Here is a 19,661-nt window from a genome sequence, read left to right as displayed (position 1 = left end):
ACATCCTTCTTAATGCCATGAAATTAAAGAGTATCTCCGTGGGTGGTGGTGGTGGGGGACAAATACACTAACACTGATAAACACATACAGTAAATATATAGAGAATGTCCCTTGGAAAGTTGTAAGTAGAGTTAAAGGAAGGCCCTCAGGTTAAGGATAACAGTTCTAGACCATCTGAGGCTGTGGCTCATTTTGTGGAAGGCCCTCAGGTTAAGGAGAATAGTTCTAGACCATCTGAGGCTGTGGCTCGTTTTGTGGAAGGCCCTCAGGTTAAGGACAATAGTTCTAGACCATCTGAGGCTGTGGTTCATTTTGTGAACTTGCAAGCATCTATCCCAGTTACCTTCATATGTACGTTGCTCCTGATGTACAGACATCCAGACTTAGCACATACCAGCAGCACTCACCGTGCACTCCCACTCCGGGGTGCTGGTCTGTGGGTTTTATGCATGTTAATGCATTTCACCCTCCTCACAAGCCTACCTTCAGAAGGCTCAAAAAGCTAAGAGGCAGAAACGGGACTCAAATCTTGGTCATCTACATTTAATGTTTGGTCTTAAGTCTTATAAACACATATCATTTAATTAAAAAAAAAAGAAAGGATACCCACCTGACCCTTTAAGATGTTTAACAATTCGTCTTCCTCCTCGGGGATGCTTTTTCTGAAGGATGCTGGCCTGGGGGAAACAGAACCAGAAGGGTAAGACATTACGTCTTTCTGAAATATAAGCAACATTAGAAAACTCCTGCCATACCTAATAAAACCAATGAGAAATATGAGGCCCTGAGATGGAGTTTCTGGGAGATTCCTGAAGAGCACGCTGTGGTGACTGAGATGATGAAGCGTGGAGCCGCCCCTCTCCCTGTCTCCCACATCAGGGACCTGTCCCTCTACAGGAGGAATTCTACTCCTGAGGCCACCATCTCCTGTCACTCAGGCGGCCTGCATGGACAGCACTTCTGGCTCTGAAAGCGTCACCTCATGGCTGTTTCTGCCTTCTCGGTGAATTTCCTGGCGAGGCTCAGGCGCTCACGTCCCTCCGCGGCCCTTGTTCTCAGGCAGGTACCGCTTGGTTAGGAGGTGAAGGCAGGGGAAGCAGCAGAGACGCTGGAGCTACAGGTTGTGCTGTCACACACACCTGCGTCACCCAGAAGGCTCGATCACCCATCCCAGCACAGAGACGCTGGAGCTACAGGTTGTGCTGTCACAAATACCTGCATCAACCAGAAGGCCCGATCACCCATCCCAGCGCAGAGACGCTGGAGCTACAGGTTGTGCTGTGACACACACCTGCATCAACCAGAAAGCCCGATCACCCATCCCAGCACAGAGACGCTGGAGCTACAGGTTGTGCTGTGACACACACCTGCGTCACCCAGAAGGCCCGATCACCCATCCCAGCACAAGTCTGCACAGCTCAGCCTCACCACAGCTCACGCTTTCCTGAGACACATCTGCGCCCCTCATACCCACTAACGCCCAGCACGGCCATGCTGTGGGCCCCACCACCCCACACGGTGCAAAGGTGCATCCGTGGGCCACGGAGACCCTTCCGGACCGCCGCCCCCGCACAACCCCCAGAGCGCACCTCACAGAGCAGAGTCCCAGGTACGCACCGCCGAGGTTCACAGGCGTGGGCTGCGTTGGCCCAAAGCCTCTGGAGCACCCCCGGTCACCAGTTACGGGGAGAGCCCGGCTGTGTCACCCCACACTCTCCATCAAGTGCGTCACCGTCAGAAGCCCCGTGCCCGTCTACCCTCGGAGCCATGCCCGCCAATCTCACCTGCGCGGACTAGCGGAGATGCAGCGGCTGCGTCACTGGTGCAAACGCTCACCCAGCACGGCCTCCATTGCCCCCAATGACACTCGCGTGCACCCGTGTCACAGTTACGGGGACAGGGCCGCCGCGTCAGCCTCGTACTCCCACGCAAGTACGTCACACACTCGGTCCCGCCACCCTCTGGAGGCCAGCGCGCATGCGCACCCAGCGGCCGGAGCGCGCAGGCAGCAGCAGAGCCCGACACGCATGTGCACACAGACCCCTACACGTATGTGCACGTACCCAGACCCCGACACGTATGTGAGCGTACACAGACCCCCGATACGCAGCGTGCTCAGCCGCTGACGTGCCTGTGCGGGCACACAGACCCTCACAGGCGTGTGCGCATGCACTGATGCCGACACGCATGTGCAGACACAACAGAGCCCGACACATGTGCGCATGCACAGACGCTGACACGCGGACACACTGACACGTGTGCGTGCACCCCTCCCTTCCCTTTCCCTCCTCCGACTCTCCCAAAGCCGCAGACGCACCCGGTAGTCCCCCATCGCTGGGGCCTCGGGAGGGGGTGAGGCTTAGAGAAGGATGCGGGACCGTCGGGGGAAACCAGAGCCCCAAGCCCCGTGTCCCAGCATGCAGCACGGCATACTCCTGGATGGTCTCTGGGAAATGTAGTCCGGGACGGTCCCAGGTAGGGGCCTCAGGGCGCGTCCCAGGTCGGTGCCGGAGCGGGCAGCCCCATGCTAAGCCCTTCCTGCTCCCTGCAGACGCCCCGTCCCGACTGGGAGAGGGGCTGTGTCACCCCAGCTGGGACCCCATCTGGCCTCTTGAGTGGGGTGAGGCCGGGCGAGCCATGGCTGTCCTCAGAAGGGTATCCTCTCCTAGCCCCTCTGGAGCGTCACCTGGAATTCTCTGCAGGCCGCTAGTACAGGCTGCCCGAGCTGCTATTCGGTGTCCCTTGCTTGCTGGATTGTAAACAATGTACAGGCAGCAGTTATGCCCCGTTAGTGACGCTCTCATTCCAAGTACTAACGTCACAGGGTCTACAGGATGTTGCAGGTACTTAACCACAGTCTCATTTTGACTCAAAATCCCTCTTTTTGGTATTTATGCCAAGGAAGTAGCTATAGTCGTACACAATGTTGAAGTATGTTCACAAAATGCTTTTTTTCTGAAAATGTTTTTCTCTTTTAATTAGGTAGACTTTAGATTCATATGTAGTTACAAGAAATAAAATCGAGAGATCTTGTGTACCTTTCACCTGGTTACCCCAGCTGGTGATTGTAGTATATAATACCACAACCAGAAGATTAACATTGATGTAATCCACTGACGTTACCCAGAATTTCCAGAGAATAATTTTTTGTTTGTTTGTTTGTTTGTTTTGAGAAGGAGTTTCACTCTTGTTGCCCAGGCTCAAGTGCAATGGTGCGATCTCGGCTCACCGTAACCTCCGCCTCCTGGGTTCAAGCGATTCTCCTGCCTCAGCCTCCCCAGTAGCTGGGATGACAGGCATGCGCTACCACGCCCGGCTAAATTTTTGTATTTTTAGAAGAGACGGGGTTTCTCCATGTTGGTCAGGCTGGACTCGAACTCCCTATCTCAGGTGATCCGCCCGCCTCGGCCTCACAAAGTGCAGGAATGACAGGCGTGAGCCACTGCACCCAGTCGAGAATAATTTTTAAAAATGAAAACCTTGCAGTGGCGGATAAAGGAAAATCAGATTAAACCATGGTCTGTTATACAATGACATAGAGTACATTTCCTAATAATACTGACTCATTAGTTAAGAAAACTTCTGATGAATCAACAAGTGAAAAGGGTAGGTTAAAAAGGTACATATAATTTGAGCAGAGATGTTTTGGTGAAATTAACACAGGCTCTGTGGTCTGATTTGAGGGTGTTAATCTGAGCTCTGATAGTTATTAACTTCACAGTGTAGTAAAATTTCCTCACTGGTAAAACTGCAAGAAAGATAGTGCAATGTATGACTGTTTGAACAGGATCATCTACATGAAACACACAGTCATATATAACAATTAAGACAAGGTAGCTGTTATTATTAAAAAATCAATGACATATCTCAATCCATTTTCATAAAAGTAACAAGTCTGCTATTTCCTTTTAACTAGGGAGACAGAGACATCGATAGTTCCTTAAAAAATCTAGTTTAAAGATTCTTATCAGCTGGGTGCAGTGGCTCACTCCTGTAATCCCAGCACTTTGGGAAGCCGAGGTGGGCGGATCACTGGAGGTCGGAAGTTCAAGACCAACCTGGGCAACATGGTGAAACCCTGTCTCTACTGAAAATACAAAAATTAGCCGGTCATGGTGGTGGGTGCCTGTAATCCCAGTTTCTCAGGAGGCTGAGTCAGGAGATTCGCTGGAACCTGGGAGGCAGAGGTTGTAGTGAGCCAAGATTGCACCACTACACTCCAGCCTGGGTGACAGAGTAAGACTCCATCTCAAAAAAAAAAAAAAAAAAAAAAAGTGAACATTTTAAACTAGTGCTATCTCATTCTATTTCATATACCTTTGAAATGTTACAGTCAATATTTCTTACTTGCACATATAACCTTGGGAATGTTTCCAAAGCCCATATTTGTAAGGTATCCAGTGACTATTTTCATATTCATCAATGATTAATTTTTCAAAGCAAGGAAACATGACTGGCATCTCTCTTCTCTCCACATGCACACAGACATAATGTGACCCATGGTTGGGCTGGATTTCTTTTACAAACTATGATTTGGAGAGTTTTTGCCTCATTTACATGATTAATTGGATTCAATGTTCCAGAAACAAAACACACACCTGCTTAGAGGTGGAGGTGAAGACGGTAAACATACATACTAAGTGTTAACAGTAATTATCTTTAGATGGTATAAATATGGGTAATTACAGTCGGACAGTGGCTCACACCTGTAACCCCAGCACTTTGAGTGGCCAGGGTAGGTGGATCACTTGAGGCCAGGAGTTCGAGACCAGCCTTGGCCAACATGGCGAAACCCCATCTCTACTAAAAATGCAAAAATTAGCTGAATGTGGTGGCGGACACCTGTAATCCCAGCTACTCAGGAGGCTGAGGCAGGAGATCTCTTGAACCTGGGAGGCAGAGGTTGCAGTGAACTGAGCTTGTGCCACTGCACTCCAGCCTGGGCAACAAAAGCAAGACTCTGTCTTAATAAATAAATAAATAAATAAATAAGGGTAATTTTTAGTTTCCTCTTTGTGTGCTTCTTAGGGGAATAATTTTTTTTTTTTTTTGGTTACAGGCTTTCATTAATCCCATTATAAAGTATATAATTATAGGGAGCCCCACATTTAAAAAAAGGTTAGTAAGGAAAAAGGACCATTGTTATAGGGGAGTGGGTACATTCTAGTTATTCAGGAAAGTTTGATGGACAGGCCTGTTACTGGCAGAATATATCCACATCCTACATCTGGAACCTGGGAATATGTTATGTTACAAGGCAAGATAAATAAGGTTGCAGATGGACTTAAATTGCTAACCAGCCACCCTTCAGATAGGGAGATTACCCTTAATTATCCAGGTGGGCCTGGTGCAGTTACAAAGTTCCTTAAAAGTAGATGAGGGAGTTCTGAAGAAGAGAAACATGTGATGACAGAAACAGGTGGGGAATGAGGTGATACAAGAACTTGACCTGTCTTTTCTGGGTTTAAAGGTGTAGGATGGGGCTGGGCACAGTGGCTTACACCTGTAATCCCAGCATTTGGGAGGCCGAGGTGGGCGGATCACTTGAGGTCAAGAGTTCAAGACCAGCCTGGCCAACATGGTGAAACCCCATCTACTAAAAAAATACAAAAATTAGCCAAGTGTGGTGGTGCATGCCTGTAATCCCAGCTACTCAGGATGCTGAGGCAGGAGAATCACTTGAATCTGGGAGGTGGAGTTTGCAGTGAGCTGAGATGGTGCCACTGCACTCCAGCCCAGGCGACAGAGTGAGTGAGACTCCATACCAAAAAAAAAAAAAAAGTAGGATGGGGTCATGAGCTAAGGAGTCTGGGCAGCCTCTAGAAGCTGGCAAAGGCCATGAAAGACAATGCCTCCTAGAGCCTCCAAAAAGCAACACAGTCTTCAGTCTTCAACGTGTTGGTTTTAGCCCAGTGAGACCCACTTTAGACTTCTGACTTCTAGGACTTAAGATGTCACCCCCTGATCTTGAATGACCTTTCACTGTGTCTCAGCAATACAGTTGTCTTAGTCTGTTTTGGCTGCTGTAACAGCTGCTATTACAGGCATGAGCCACTGCGCCCGGCATATTTTCCTAATAACATTTTCTTTTCTCTAGCTTACTGTATTGTAGGAGCATTGCATATAACACATATACCATTCTATATTTGTGTTAATCTACTTTATGTAATCAATAAGGCTTCCTTCTATTCCACAGTAGGCTATTACATTTTTAGGGAGTCAAAAGTTAAATGTGGAGTTTTAACTGCATGGTGAGTTGTCGCCCCAGCTCTATGTTGTTCAAGGGTCAACTGTACGTATATCAGACAAAATAGAATTTAAGTTAAAAACTATAAGAAGAGCCAAAGAAAGTCATTATAGAATTATAAAGGGATCAACTCATGAAGAAGATGTATCAATTGTAAGTATGTATGTACCCAACATTGGATCATGTAAATATATAAAGCACACATTATGAGATCTGAAGGGACAAACAGACTGCAATACAATAATTGAAGGGGACTTCAAATCCTACTTTCAACAAAGGACAACTTATTCAGCAGAAAATCAATAAGGAAACACTGGAATTGAATTTTACTTTAGACCAAATGGACCTATCAGATGTATACAGAGCATCCCTCCCAACAGCAGAATACATATTCTTCTCCAGCACACATGAAAGATTTTCCAGGACAGATAACATACTAGGCCAAATAACAAGTCTTAAGAAATGTAAGGCAACTGAAATCCTATCAAGCATCTTTTCAACCACAGTGGTATTAAGCTAGAAATCAATAACAGCAGGAATTTAGGTCAATTCACAAATATGTGGAAATTAAACAACATGATAATAAGTACCAGTAGGTCAAGGAAGAAGTTAAAAGTTTAACTTAAAAATATTTTGAAATAAATGCAAAAGGAAACAACATACCAAATCTTGAGAAACGCAGGAAAAGCAGTTCTAAGAGGGAAGTTTATAGCAATAAACACCGACATTAAGATAGGAGAGGCCGGGCGCAGTGGCTCATGCTTGTAATCCCAGCACTTTGGGAGGCCGAGGCGGGCAGATCACGAGGTCAGGAGATCGAGACCATGGTGAAATCCCGTCTCTACTAAAAAATACAAAAAATTAGCCGGGCGTGGTGGCGGGCACCTGTAGTCCCAGCTACCTGGAGAGGCTGAGGCAGGAGAATGGCGTGAACCTGGGAGGCGGAGCTTGCAGTGAGCCGAGATGGCACCACTGCACTCCAGCCTGGGCGACAGAGTGAGACTCCGTCTCAAAAAAAAAAAAAGAAAGGAGAAAGACCTTAAACAAACATTACTTCTCAAGGAACTCGAAAAAGAACAAATGAAGCTCACAGTAATAAAAGGAATAATAAAGGTCGGAGACTTTTATTATGGAGACTAGAGAAACAATATGGGAAGATTAATGAAACCAAGAGTTGATTTTTTGAAAAGATAAACAACATTGAAAAACCATGAGACTTTCAAAGACAAAAAGAGGGAAGACTCAAAAATCAATGAAATCAGAAATGAAAATGGAGACATTACAATTCATACCACATAAATACAAAGAATCGCGAGACTACAATGAACAATTAGGTGCCAAAAAAATTGGATAACCTAGAAGATTAATTCCTAGAAACACACAACCTACCAAGACGGAATCATGAAGAAACAGAAAAATCTGAACACATCAGTAATGAGTAAAAAGATTGAATAAATAATACAGAATCTCTGGTCAAAGAATAGCCCAGGACTTGATGATGGCTTCATTGCTGTATTCTACCAAATATTCACAAAATACTCTTCTGAAACTCTTCCAAAAAGTTATACAGGAAGGAATACTCCCAAGTTGCTGCAGTATTATTCACAATACCCCAGGGGAAAACAAAAAAAAATCAACCTACATGTTAATCAGTAGAGGAATGGGTAAAGAAAATGTGGCATATATCACAAATGAATACTATTCAGCCTTAAAAACCAAGAAAATCTAGCCATTTGTGATAACATGGGTGAACCTAGAGGACATTATATTAAGTGAAATAAGCCAGGCATAGAAAGGTCCACCTGCATTATCTCACTTATTTAAGTGTCAAAAAGCTGAACTCATAGAAGCAAAGAGTGGAATGATGGTTACCAGAGGCTGGGACAGGGGTGGGAACAGGGAGGTGAATGGCTACAAAGGCTAGAGAGGAGGAATAAATTCTGCATATCTATTTTATAACCTGGTGACTATAATGAATAACAATGTATATTTGAAAATTGCTGAGAGATGTTAAATGTTCTAATCACAAAAATGATAACTAGTAAGGTGAAGGGTATGTTATTGACTTTGGTTTCATCACTCCATAATGCACACACGTATCAAAACATAATGTTGTACATAATAAGCACATAATTTGTTATCAAATAAAAATAAAAATAAAAGATGTCATTTTAATAAAACAACAATAATCCGAATAAATAAATAAAAAGAAGAAAAATACAGAACTATATGTGGCCCATAAATCCCTTCACTGCTGAACCTTTTACAGAAAAAATTTGCCAACTCTGTCCTAGATCCAGAACTCATATTCAAAATCAAACCACATTGCTTCTCACTGTGCACACAAAGCAAGTGGAAAAAAACAACTCTGAAGCTGTCAGCTTCAAAGAAAATCTAGTAAACAGAACAAATTTCAATTTATTGATTACCTGAAAAACATTGATGCCTTTGATGACACAGAAGTTTGCTCAAACTCCACTCTTAAAAGCCTCACAAAGCTGACAACCTTGTCATGTAGTCAAACCATCTACTTTCTGGCTGTGATATGAAAATCAGACTTAGGGAAAAGCCTAAAGATAAGTGGTGTTCGATTCCACTTAAAAACGAATCCTTTCCTTAGCAAACCACATTCTAATATCAAGCACTAATGTTAAGCTCCAGGAGGTATTTTTCTATACCATCAGATTCTTAGAAGAGCAGAGCACACAGAAAGAGCTACACAGTTTGCCAAAGGGGCACACGAATAACATTCAGAAGACAGACTTGGTCAATGGGGAGTACATTGAGGGATATCCCTGTATGAACCCCTCACACCTCTTTGGAAAGGATGACTGGGATAAGTTGTTATTGTGAGAATATTTAGGGGCAAGGGAGGTAAATAGTCCTGTCTTACAAACACTAATCATTTAATGAATAGAACGTAACTCACTTGAAACTTGATTTTAAGATGGGTAAATGATTCTTCCTCTCAAGGGGTGCTTTTTCAGAAGGATGTTGGTTTAGGGGAAAGAGGAGGATAAGAATGAGAAGAGAGGGTCTTTCTAGGTGCACAGCCTACATTAGAAAATACCTTATAAGGCACACCTGCCCTCCGGCCATATCTATAACAATCAGAAGTCAGAGGGCACTGGGATCAGGGTGTTTCAGAGATTCCTGGGGTATACGTTGTATTAACTGGAGTTATAGACTGTGTAGCTGACCTCCCTCTATAAGGATGGTCACCCTGCATGGGTCCCATTGCCCCCAAGATACTCGCACACCTGTCACAATTATGGGGACAGAGCTGGCACATCATCCCCACACACACCCACGCAAGTGCGTCTTCTACTCACACGCCAGGTCCCGGTCACCCCTGCGGATGCCAATGTACATGCACACACAGACACATATTTCCACATGTGCTGCAGCACTGACTGGAAACATGGCCAAAACGCCAAGTGATGCCCTGTACATACCGACAGTTGCTTTGAGGCTGCTTCCTTTTATGTCTGAGGGAGTGTGAATTTTACCTCTGAACTTGTCCTTCAAGCCATGATGGCCCAGCAGACAAGCATTAATTCGCCTTACCCTATTGGTCTTCCCTTTGCATCAAATATTATTAGAAAAATACAAGTTATAAAACAAATTGTATTTACCTACACATGGAACCTGTGAATTCAGAATTATTTGGTTATAACTCGACATCCGTGGGCGATATGGCTTGAATATTCGCCCCGTCTAAATCTCAAGTTGAACTGTCATCCCCAGTGCTGCAGGTGGGGCCTGGTGGGAGGTGTTTAGGTCAGGGAGGCAGATCCCTCATGTCTTGGTGCTGTCTTGGCCATGGTGAGTGAGATCTTGCAAAATCTGGTCATTTAAAAGTACATGGTATCCCCCGCACCTCCTGCCACTGCTGTGTCCCAACCTTACCCCTCCTTTTGCCATGTGATGTGCCTGCTCCCACTTCACCTTCCAAGTAAAGTGGAGTAAAAGCTCCTGAGGCCTCCCTAGAAGCCAAGCAGATGCCAGATGTCAATACCATGCTTCCTTTTCAGCCTTCAGAAGCATGAGACAATATAATCTTTATAAATGACCCAGTCTCAGGGATTTCTTGATAGCAATGCAAGAATGACCTATCCGAGTGGGTGCTGTCAGAATGGTGTTCCCTTCCTAGCACCCCTCAAGGCACATCACCTGGAATTCCCCACAATCTGTGATCACAGGCTGCCCTGAGCTGCTTCTACTCACTTTCCCCTCCTTGCTGGGTTATAGACAACATACAGATAGCAGCTGTGTTCTTTCAGTTATTCTCTCATTCTTCGTGCTAATATCACAGAGTTTGGCATACTGCAGACACTTAACAAGTCTGATTTTGACTCAAAATTCTGGTTTTCAAAATTTATCTGAAGGACACAGCTACAGTCATACACAAATGTTTGTGCAAGAATATTCAGGGCATTTTTTCTCTGTGAATTTTCTTTAGAATGGAGATAAAGATTCACATGCAGTTGTAAGAAACAATACAGTGAGAGAAATCCTGTTTACCTTTCACCTGATTTACCCCAAAGATGACTGACCTACAGTATAATACCACAACTAGGACACTGTCCTTGATGCAATCAATTGATATTATTCCACTTCTCCAGAGAAAAATTTTTTCTTTTTTTTTTTTTTTAAAGACAGAGTCTTGCTCTGTCGCCCAGGCTGGAGTGCAGTGGCATGATCTCGGCTCACTGCAAGCTCCACCTCCCGGGTTCACACCATTCTCCTGCCTCAGCCTCCCGAGTAGCTGGGACTACAGGCGCTTACCACCACACCTGGCTAATTTTTGTATTTTTAGTAGAGATGGGGTTTCACCATGTTAGCCAGGATGGTCTCGATCTCCTGACCTCGTGATCCACCCACCTCAGCCTCCCAAAGTCCTGGGATTACGGGCTTGAGCCACCACGCCCAGCCTTCAGGGAATAATTTTTAAAAAATAAAAAAAAATAGGTTGGGTGTGGTGGCTCATGCCTGTAATCCCAGCACCTTGGGAGGCCAAGGTGGGCAGATCAGCTGAGGTCAGTTGTTTGAGACCAGCCTGGCCAACATGGTGAAACCTCGTCTCTACTAAAAATACAAAAAAATCATCCAGGTGTGCGGACAGGCAGCTGTAGTCCCAGCTACTCGGGGGAGCTGAGGCAGGAGAATTGCTCAAACCCAGGAGGCGGAGGCTGCAGTGGGCTATGATTGCGCCACTGCACTCACTCCAGCCTGGGCAACAGAGCGAGACTCTAGCTCAGAAAAAAAAAAAAAAAAAAAAAAGAACACAGGCTCTGCAGTACAACTTTCAGGGTGTGAATCTGAACTCTGACAGTTACTAACCTCGCAGTGTCTTTTTCCTCACTGGTGAAACTGGAATATAAATACCATAAGATACAGCTATCTCAATTATCAAGTAAGATAATCTACATAAAACATAGTAATACATAACAATTACTTTACATAAGTTAGCTATTTTTATTAAAGATCAATGACATTACACATCCCTTAATCCATTTTTAGAAAAGAAACGCGAGGCTGCTGTTTTCTTGTGCTAAAATATGTGCTTCTCAATCAGCTATCAATATCATGAATGCTAACTAAAAATAACTTTCCAAGCCTGATGTTAAGCATGAATTTATTTGAATCAGCAAAATTAGCAAAAATGATTCTAAGACACATAAGAAGAAAATGTTCCCTCTTTACCAGCAACTAGGGAAATAGAGACATGATTCTGCATCAGAAATCAAGTTTAAAGAATCTAATCTGAGAAGAGATACCAAATCGAGAATATTAGCAAGAGACTGAATCATGTGTTCTGTGTGATATGGGAGATTCAAGTAATTATTTCAAATTATTGCCATCTTAGTCATTTCATATATTTGGATTTCATGTATCTTGGATTTGTTACTTGTACATATAATCATGGAAATGTTACTTGTATATATTTGGAAGGCATCAGACATCACATTATCATTCTCTGTCAAAGAAACATTAAAATCACAGAAAATCTAACTCTGAAAGGCTCTCTTTCTTGATAATCTGCTGTCATGGGATTAGTTTGAAATGGTGTATCTCTAATTCTATAAGGTGTAAACATGTGAGGCTTTTCAAAGCAAGAGAAAGATAACTGGCCTGCCTCTCTCTTCTCCACATGTACACAAATGTGATGTGACCCATGGCTGGGTTGGATTGCTTTCACAAACTAAGATTCGAAGAGTCTTTAACTCATTTACATGATCAATTAGCAGGATTTAATGCTCCAGAAACAAACATACACACGTGTTTAGTGGGGGAGTGGGAGACAGGACACATACCTAGAAAATGTTAACAGTAAATACTCACAGTTAACAGTAAATCCTCACCTCTTTCTCTTCTTCTGACCCCCCTCATCTACTTCTAATACCCTGTGATTACATTGGGCCCACTGGCACAATTCAGGATAATCTCCCTGTCTTAAGGTTGGCTGATTAGCAACTTCAGTCCATCTACAACTGAAATTTCCCTTGCCCCTGCAACACCACATATTCATTCATGAATTAGGGTGCGGACATTTTTGAAATACACTTATTCTGCTTAACACAAGCCTATCCATTCAAACATTTGTTAATAACTACAAGGTACTAGCACCTTCATAACTCTGATTTTTTTACCTTGAGTAATCATTTTTTTAAATTCAGGACTTCCTTAAGTTATATTTCTTTTTTTTTTTTTTTTAAAGATGGAGTCTCACTCTGTCACCCAGGCTGGAGTGCAGTGGCACAATATCGGCTCTCACTGCAACCTCCACCTCCTGGGTTCAAGTGATTCTCCTGCCTCAGCCTCCTGGGTAGCTGAGATTACAGGCACATGCCACCACGCCTGGCTAATTTTTGTATTTTCAGTAGAGACAGGGTTTCACCATGTTGGTCAGGCTCAAACTCCTGACCTCGTGATCCGCCTGCCTTGGCCTCCCAAAGTGCTGGGATTACAAGCATGAGCCACTGGGCCCAGCAAGTTATATTTCTTATAACGCAATTAATGCAGGCCTGGTATAAAAAAATTAGTTCCCAGGCCAGGCGCAGTGGCTCACGCCTGTAATCCCAGCACTTTGGGACGCCGAGGTGGGTGGATCACGGGGTCAGGAGATCGAGATCATCCTGGCTAACACGGTGAAACCCCGTCTCTACCAAAAATACAAAAAATTAGCCGGGCGCGGTGACGGGCGCCTGTAGTCCCAGCTACTCCGGAGGCTGAGGCAGGAGAATGGCGTGAACCTGGGAGGCGGAGCTTGCAGTGAGCCGAGATCGCGCCACTGCACTCCAGCCTGGCGACAGAGCGAGACTCCGTCTCAAAAAAAAAAAAAAAAACAGCACTTTGGGAGGCCGAGGCGGGCGGATCACGAGGTCAGGAGATCGAGACCACAGTGAAACCCCGTCTCTACTAAAAATACAAAAAAATTGGCCGGGCGCGGTGGCTCACGCTTGTAATCCCAGCACTTTGGGAGGCCGAGGCGGGCGGATCACGAGGTCAGGAGATCGAGACCACGGTGAAACCCCGTCTCTACTAAAAATACAAAAAAAAATTAGCCGGGCGTGGTGGCGGGCGCCTGTAGTCCCAGCTACTCGGAGAGGCTGAGGCAGGAGAATGGCGTGAACCCAGGAGGCAGAGCTTGCAGTGAGCCGAGATTGCGTCACTGCACTCCAGCCTGGGTGACAGAGAAAAAAAAAAAAAAGAAAATTTCTATGCCAAAAAATTGAATAATGTAGAAGAAATGAATAAATTCCCAGTTATATACAATCTATCAAGATTGAATCATGAAGAAATACAAAATCTGAACATACTAACAACAGGTAAGGAGGGTGAATAAGCAATAAAATATCTCCCATGAAAGACCAGAACCTGATGCCCTCACTGCTGAATTCTACCAAACATTCGAAGACCTAATACAATGCTTCTCAAACTCTTCCAGAAAATTCAAGAGAAGGGACTATCTCCAAGCTCATTTTATAAGACCAGCATGACCAAACCCAACAAGGACACTGCAAGACAAGAAAAATCACTGGCCAATACCTTTCATAAACATAAAAGCAAAAATCCTCAGCAAGACACTAGCAAACTGAACTCAGTAGCATATAAAAAGGATCATTCACCATGATCAAGCGGGATTTATCCCAGGAATGCAAGTATGGTTCAACATATACAAATCTATAAATCTGATATAGCACATTGACAGAATGAAGGATAAAATCCATATGATCATCACAATAGATCCAGAAAAAGCATCTGACAAAATTCAGCAGCCTTTCCTAATAAAAACTCTCAACAGATTAGGTATTGAGGAATGTACCTCAATATGATAAAGGTGATATAACACAAGCACATAGTTAACATCATAATCAATGGTGAAAAGTTGAAATATCAGGAACAAGATGAGGACTCCCACTCTTACCACTTCTAATCAATGTAGTACTAGAAGCCTTAGGCAGAGCAATTAGGCAAGAAAAAGAAAAGCCAATCAAATAGGAAGTGAAGAAGTTAAACTGCTCCTGTTTGTAGATGACATGATCTTATACATATAGAAAACCCTAAAAGCTCCATCAAAAAATGATTAGAAATAATAAATGAATTCAGTAAAGTTGTAGTATGCAACATCAACATTAAAAAATCAATAGTATCCCTTACAAAATCTATGTGCAAAAATCACAAGCATTCCTATACACCAATAACAGACAAACAGAGAGCCAAATCATGAGTGAACTCCCATTCACAATTGCTACAAAGAGAATAAAATACCTAGGAATCCAACTTACAAGGGATGTGAAGGACCTCTTCAAGGAGAATTACAAACTGCTCAACGAAATAAAAGAGGATACAAATGGAAGAACATTCCATGCTCATGGACAGGAAGAATCAATATCGTGAAAATGGCCATATTGCCCAAGGTAATTTATAGATTCAATGCCATCCCCATCAACTACCAATGACTTTCTTCACAGAATTGGAAAAAACTACTTTAAAGTTCATACGGAACCAAAAAAGAGCCCACATTGCTAAGAAAATTCTAGGCAAAAAGAACAAAGCTGGAGGCATCACACTACCTGACTTCAAACTATACTACAAGGCTACAGTAACCAAAACAGCATGGTACTGGTACCAAAACAGAGATATAGACCAATGGAACAGAACGGAGGCCTCAGAAATAACACCATACATCTACAACCATCTGATCTTTGAAAAACCTGACAAAAACAAGAAATGCGGAAAGGATTCCCTATTTAATAAATGGTGCTGGGAAAAGTGGCTAGCCACATGTAGAAAGCTGAAACTGGATACCTTCCTTACATTTTATACAAAAATTAATTCAAGACGGATTAAAGACTTAAATGTTAGACCTAAAACCATAAAAACCCTAGAAGAAAACCTAGGCAATACCATTCAGGACATAGGCATGGGCAAGGACTTCAGGACTAAAACACCAAAAGCAATGGCAACAAAAGCCAAAATAGACAAATAGGATCTAATTAAACTAAAGAGCTTCTGAGCAGCAAAAGAAACTACCATCAGAGGGAACAGGCAACCTACAGAATGGGAGAAAATTTTTGCAATCTACCCATCTGACAAAGGGCTAATATCCAGAATCTACAAAGAACTCCAACAAATTTACAAGAAAAAAACAAACAACCCCATCAAAAAGTGGGCCAAGGATATGAACAGACACTTCTCAAAAGAAGACGTCTATGCAGCCAACAGACACATTAAAAAATGCTCATCATCACTGGTCATCAGAGAAATGCAAATCAAAACCACAATGAGATACCATCGCACACCAGTTAGAATGGCAATCATTAAAAAGTCAGGAAATGGCAGATGCTGGAGAGGATGTGGAGAAATAGGAACGCTTTTACACTGTTGGTGGGAGTGTAAATTAGTTCAACCATTGTGGAAGACAGTGTGGCAATTCCTCAAGGATCTAGAACTAGAAATACCATTTGACCCAGCAATCCCATTACTGGGTATATACCCAAAAGATTATAAATCGTGCTACTATAAAGACACATTCACACATGTTTATTGTGGCACTATTCACAATAGCAAAGACTTGGAAACAACCCAAATGTCCATCAATGATAGACTGGATTAAGAAAATCCAATATACACCATGGAATACTATGCAGCCATAAAAAAAAGACGAGTTCATGCCCTTTGCAGGGACATGGATGAAGCTGGAAACCATCATTCTGAGCAAACTATCACAAGGACAGAAAAATGTTCTAACTCATAGGTGGGAACTGAACAATGAGATCACTTGGACACAGGGTGTGGAATATCACACACCAGGGCCTGTCGGAAGGTGGGGGGCTGGGGGAGGGATAGCATTAGGAGAAATACCTAATATAAATGACGAGTTGATGGGTGCAGCAAAACAACATGGCACATGTATACCTATGTATTAAACCTGCACGTTGTGCCCATGTACCCTAGAACTTAAAGTATAAAAAAAAAAAAATCAGTAGTATCCCTATACACTAACAACTATTTGAAAAAGAAATCAAGGCTGGGCATAGTGGCTAACAGACAAATGAATTGCATCATTAAAAAACTTCTGCACAGCAGAGCAATCAACAGAGTGAAGAGAGAACCTATGGATTAGAAGGAAATATTTGCAAACCATACATCTGATAAGCAGTTAATATTCATGATATATAAGAAACTCACACAACTCAAGAGTGTGAAAAAAATGTGATTAAAAATTGGGACAAAGGCAGGACATGGTGGCTCACACCTGTAATCCCAGGACTTTGGGAGGCTGAGGCGGGCAGATAACTTGAAGTCAGGAGTTCGAGACCAGCCTGGCCAACGTGATGAAACCCCGTCTCTACTAAAAATACAAAAATTAGCCAGGCATGGTGGCGGGTGCCTATAATTCCAGCTACTCGGGAGGCTGAGGCAGGAGAATCGCTGGAACCTGGGAGGCAGAGGTTCCAGTGAGCTGAGATCATGCCATTGCACTCCAGCCTGGAGGACAAGGGCAAAACTCCATCTCAAAAGAAACAACAACAACAACAACAACAACAAAAATATATATATATATAGTATATTTGAAAATTGCTGAGTAGAGTTTTAATGTTCTCATGACAAAAATAATAATTAGTGAGGTGATGGATATGTTCGTCGGCCTGATTTAATTATCTCATAATGTATACGTATATCAAAATGTGTACACAATAAATACAATTTGTCATTTGCCAATTATACAAAAATTTAAAAAATTAACCATGTTAAAAAAATAACTACAATAATAAAAAATAAACAAAAGACCAAAGATATCTGGTGTCTCCTTCCACCCAAAAATAAATCCCTTCCTTATCAAACCACACTGTGATATAAAGTGCTAGAATTAATCTCTTCTGTACCATCAGATTCTTCGACAATTTTTAGACATTTTAGAAGAGCGTAGCTCAATGGAGAATACATGGAGGAATGACCTGCACAGCTCTGTCACATCCCTTGGGGAGGAATTAGTGGGATAAATGGCTATTTGGGAAGATATGGGCCCAAGGAAAGTAAATAGTCTTAAATTGTATAAACGCAAATCATTGAATGAACAAAAAGCTAACTCACCTGAAACCTTACTTTAGGACATATAACACTTCTTCCTCCTCCGGGATGCTTTTCCTGAAGGCCAGCTGGCCGGAGGGAAAAAGGAAGATAAGAATGAGGCACCAGGACCTTTCCGGATCACAAGCTACGTTAGAAAATAGCACACACGTCCAGGCGCGGTGGTTCACGCCTGTAATCCCAGAACTTTGGGAGGCCAAGGGGGGGGCGGATTATGAGGTCAAGAAATCGAGACCATCCTTGCCAATATGGTGAAACCCCGTCTCTACTAAAAATACAAAAATTAGCTGGGCGTGGTGGCGTGCGCCTTTGGTCCCAGCTACTCGGGAGGCTGAGGCAGGAGAATCGCTTGAACCGGGGAGCCGAGATTGCGCCACTGCACTCCAGCCCTGGGCGACAGAGCAAGACTCTGTCTCAAAAAAAAAAAAAAAAAAGAAAGAAAGAAAAGGCACACTTGTCCCCAGACCACAGTTAAAATCAATCAGAAATAAGAGGGCACAGGCATGTGAGTTTTTCAGAGAAATGCTGGAAAACTCTAGGAACTGGGGTTCTGAAACATGGAGCTGCCCCTCTCCCCGCCTCCCATGTCAGGTACCTCTTTCTTCCCCAAAAGGAATTCTATTCTTGAGGTTACTTCCTCTTGTCGTCAGGTAGTGTGCATGGAGAGCACTTCTGGCTCCAAAATTGCCATCTCGTGACTTGTGAAGCCTTCTTCTTGGTCATTTTCACAACAGCGTCGAGCCTCTCACGTCACTTTGGGACCACTGCTCCCTAGCAGGTACCACATGGCTGGAAGGCGAAGGCACAGGAAGCAATGGAGACACTAGAAAGACAGGTGACATGGTCGCACACACCTGTGCTCACTCAAAAGGCCATGCATTCAGGCCCGATCCCGACCAGTCACAGCCGCACACTCGCTGGCCCTTTCACACCCACAGACGCTCACACCAGAGAGACACTGACTGTCCCTGTCAACCTGACAGAAGTGCAAAGGCACATTTCAGAGACACGGAGACCCGTCCTGGCCGTGCCACCTCTGCAGACCCCACCAACATCGACCTCGCACAGAGCGGAGGTGCAGAGACACAGCCCGGCTGCGTCACCCCTACAGGTGCCCTTACAGCCCGGCGCTATGGCCCTCATAGACGTCTACACACACCTGTGTCACAGTTTATGGGGACAAAGCCCAGCCGCGTCAACCCCGCATGCATCACAGCTAGGGGAACGGGGCTTGTTCGCATTACCCCACAGACGAAGACAATCATCTCAGTCACTGGGCCACGGCAGGGCCCCACCAGGCAGCCTCTGGCTCATTCACACACACACCTACACACACTCCCACTTCCCTGCTCGCCGCTCCCGAATCCTCAGGCCGAAGCTTCTTCATTTTAGGGCCTCCCCGTCCCGAGTGGCTCCCTCACCGCCATTCCCCGCGGAACCCTGCTCTGGCTTCCTCCTGAGAGGCAAATAGCTCCCGGCTCGAGGCCTAACCACACTCAGCACATCAGGAAGTGAGACAAGGGCTCAGGCGCAGTTGGGATAAGGTCCAGGAGAAACCATTTTTAAAAATCCCGCGAGCATGAAGCACGCCCCTCAGCCAGCCACCCGGCTCGCTCCTCATTGGACTGTGCCCCCAAGGCCCTCTGGGAAATGTAGTCCGTAACCAGAGAAGCTTCGACGTAGCTGGAAGGGCGCCCGTCAGTGTTTCCCAGTATGCAACTCTACACGGCGCTAATGGAGCCGTGACCCAGAGGCCTCTGGGAAATGTAGTCCGTAACCCGAGAATGCACAAAGTTGGAAGAGGCTGTTAGGA

At 44.3% G+C, this 19,661-nt stretch overlaps 1 protein-coding gene across 2 annotated transcripts in view; it reads right to left on the bottom strand.

The window, feature by feature from the left end:
* The window catches only part of ZNF331 (zinc finger protein 331), a 58,448-nt gene extending 39,032 nt beyond the window's left edge, over positions 1-19,416 (bottom strand). Inside the window, exons 1-3 of one of the 2 annotated variants that reach the window (XM_032171048.3) lie at positions 18,444-19,416; positions 17,852-17,916; positions 611-677 (exon numbers count right to left, since the gene is read on the bottom strand). The gene's annotated coding sequence lies outside the window, so the exon portion shown is untranslated. Of the gene's footprint in view, positions 1-610; positions 678-1,784; positions 1,913-17,851; positions 17,917-18,443 lie in introns of those variants that run through there. The other variant, XM_032171049.3, reaches the window with a different exon arrangement.
* Positions 19,417-19,661: the final 245 nt, after the last annotated feature.

Source organism: Hylobates moloch, unplaced genomic scaffold (assembly GCF_009828535.3).
Source record: "Hylobates moloch isolate HMO894 unplaced genomic scaffold, HMol_V3 SCAFFOLD_12, whole genome shotgun sequence".
NCBI classification, from domain to species: Eukaryota; Metazoa; Chordata; class Mammalia; order Primates; family Hylobatidae; genus Hylobates; species Hylobates moloch.
Note: the sequence above shows the minus strand (reverse complement) of the source record. Positions and strands in the feature narration are given on the sequence as shown.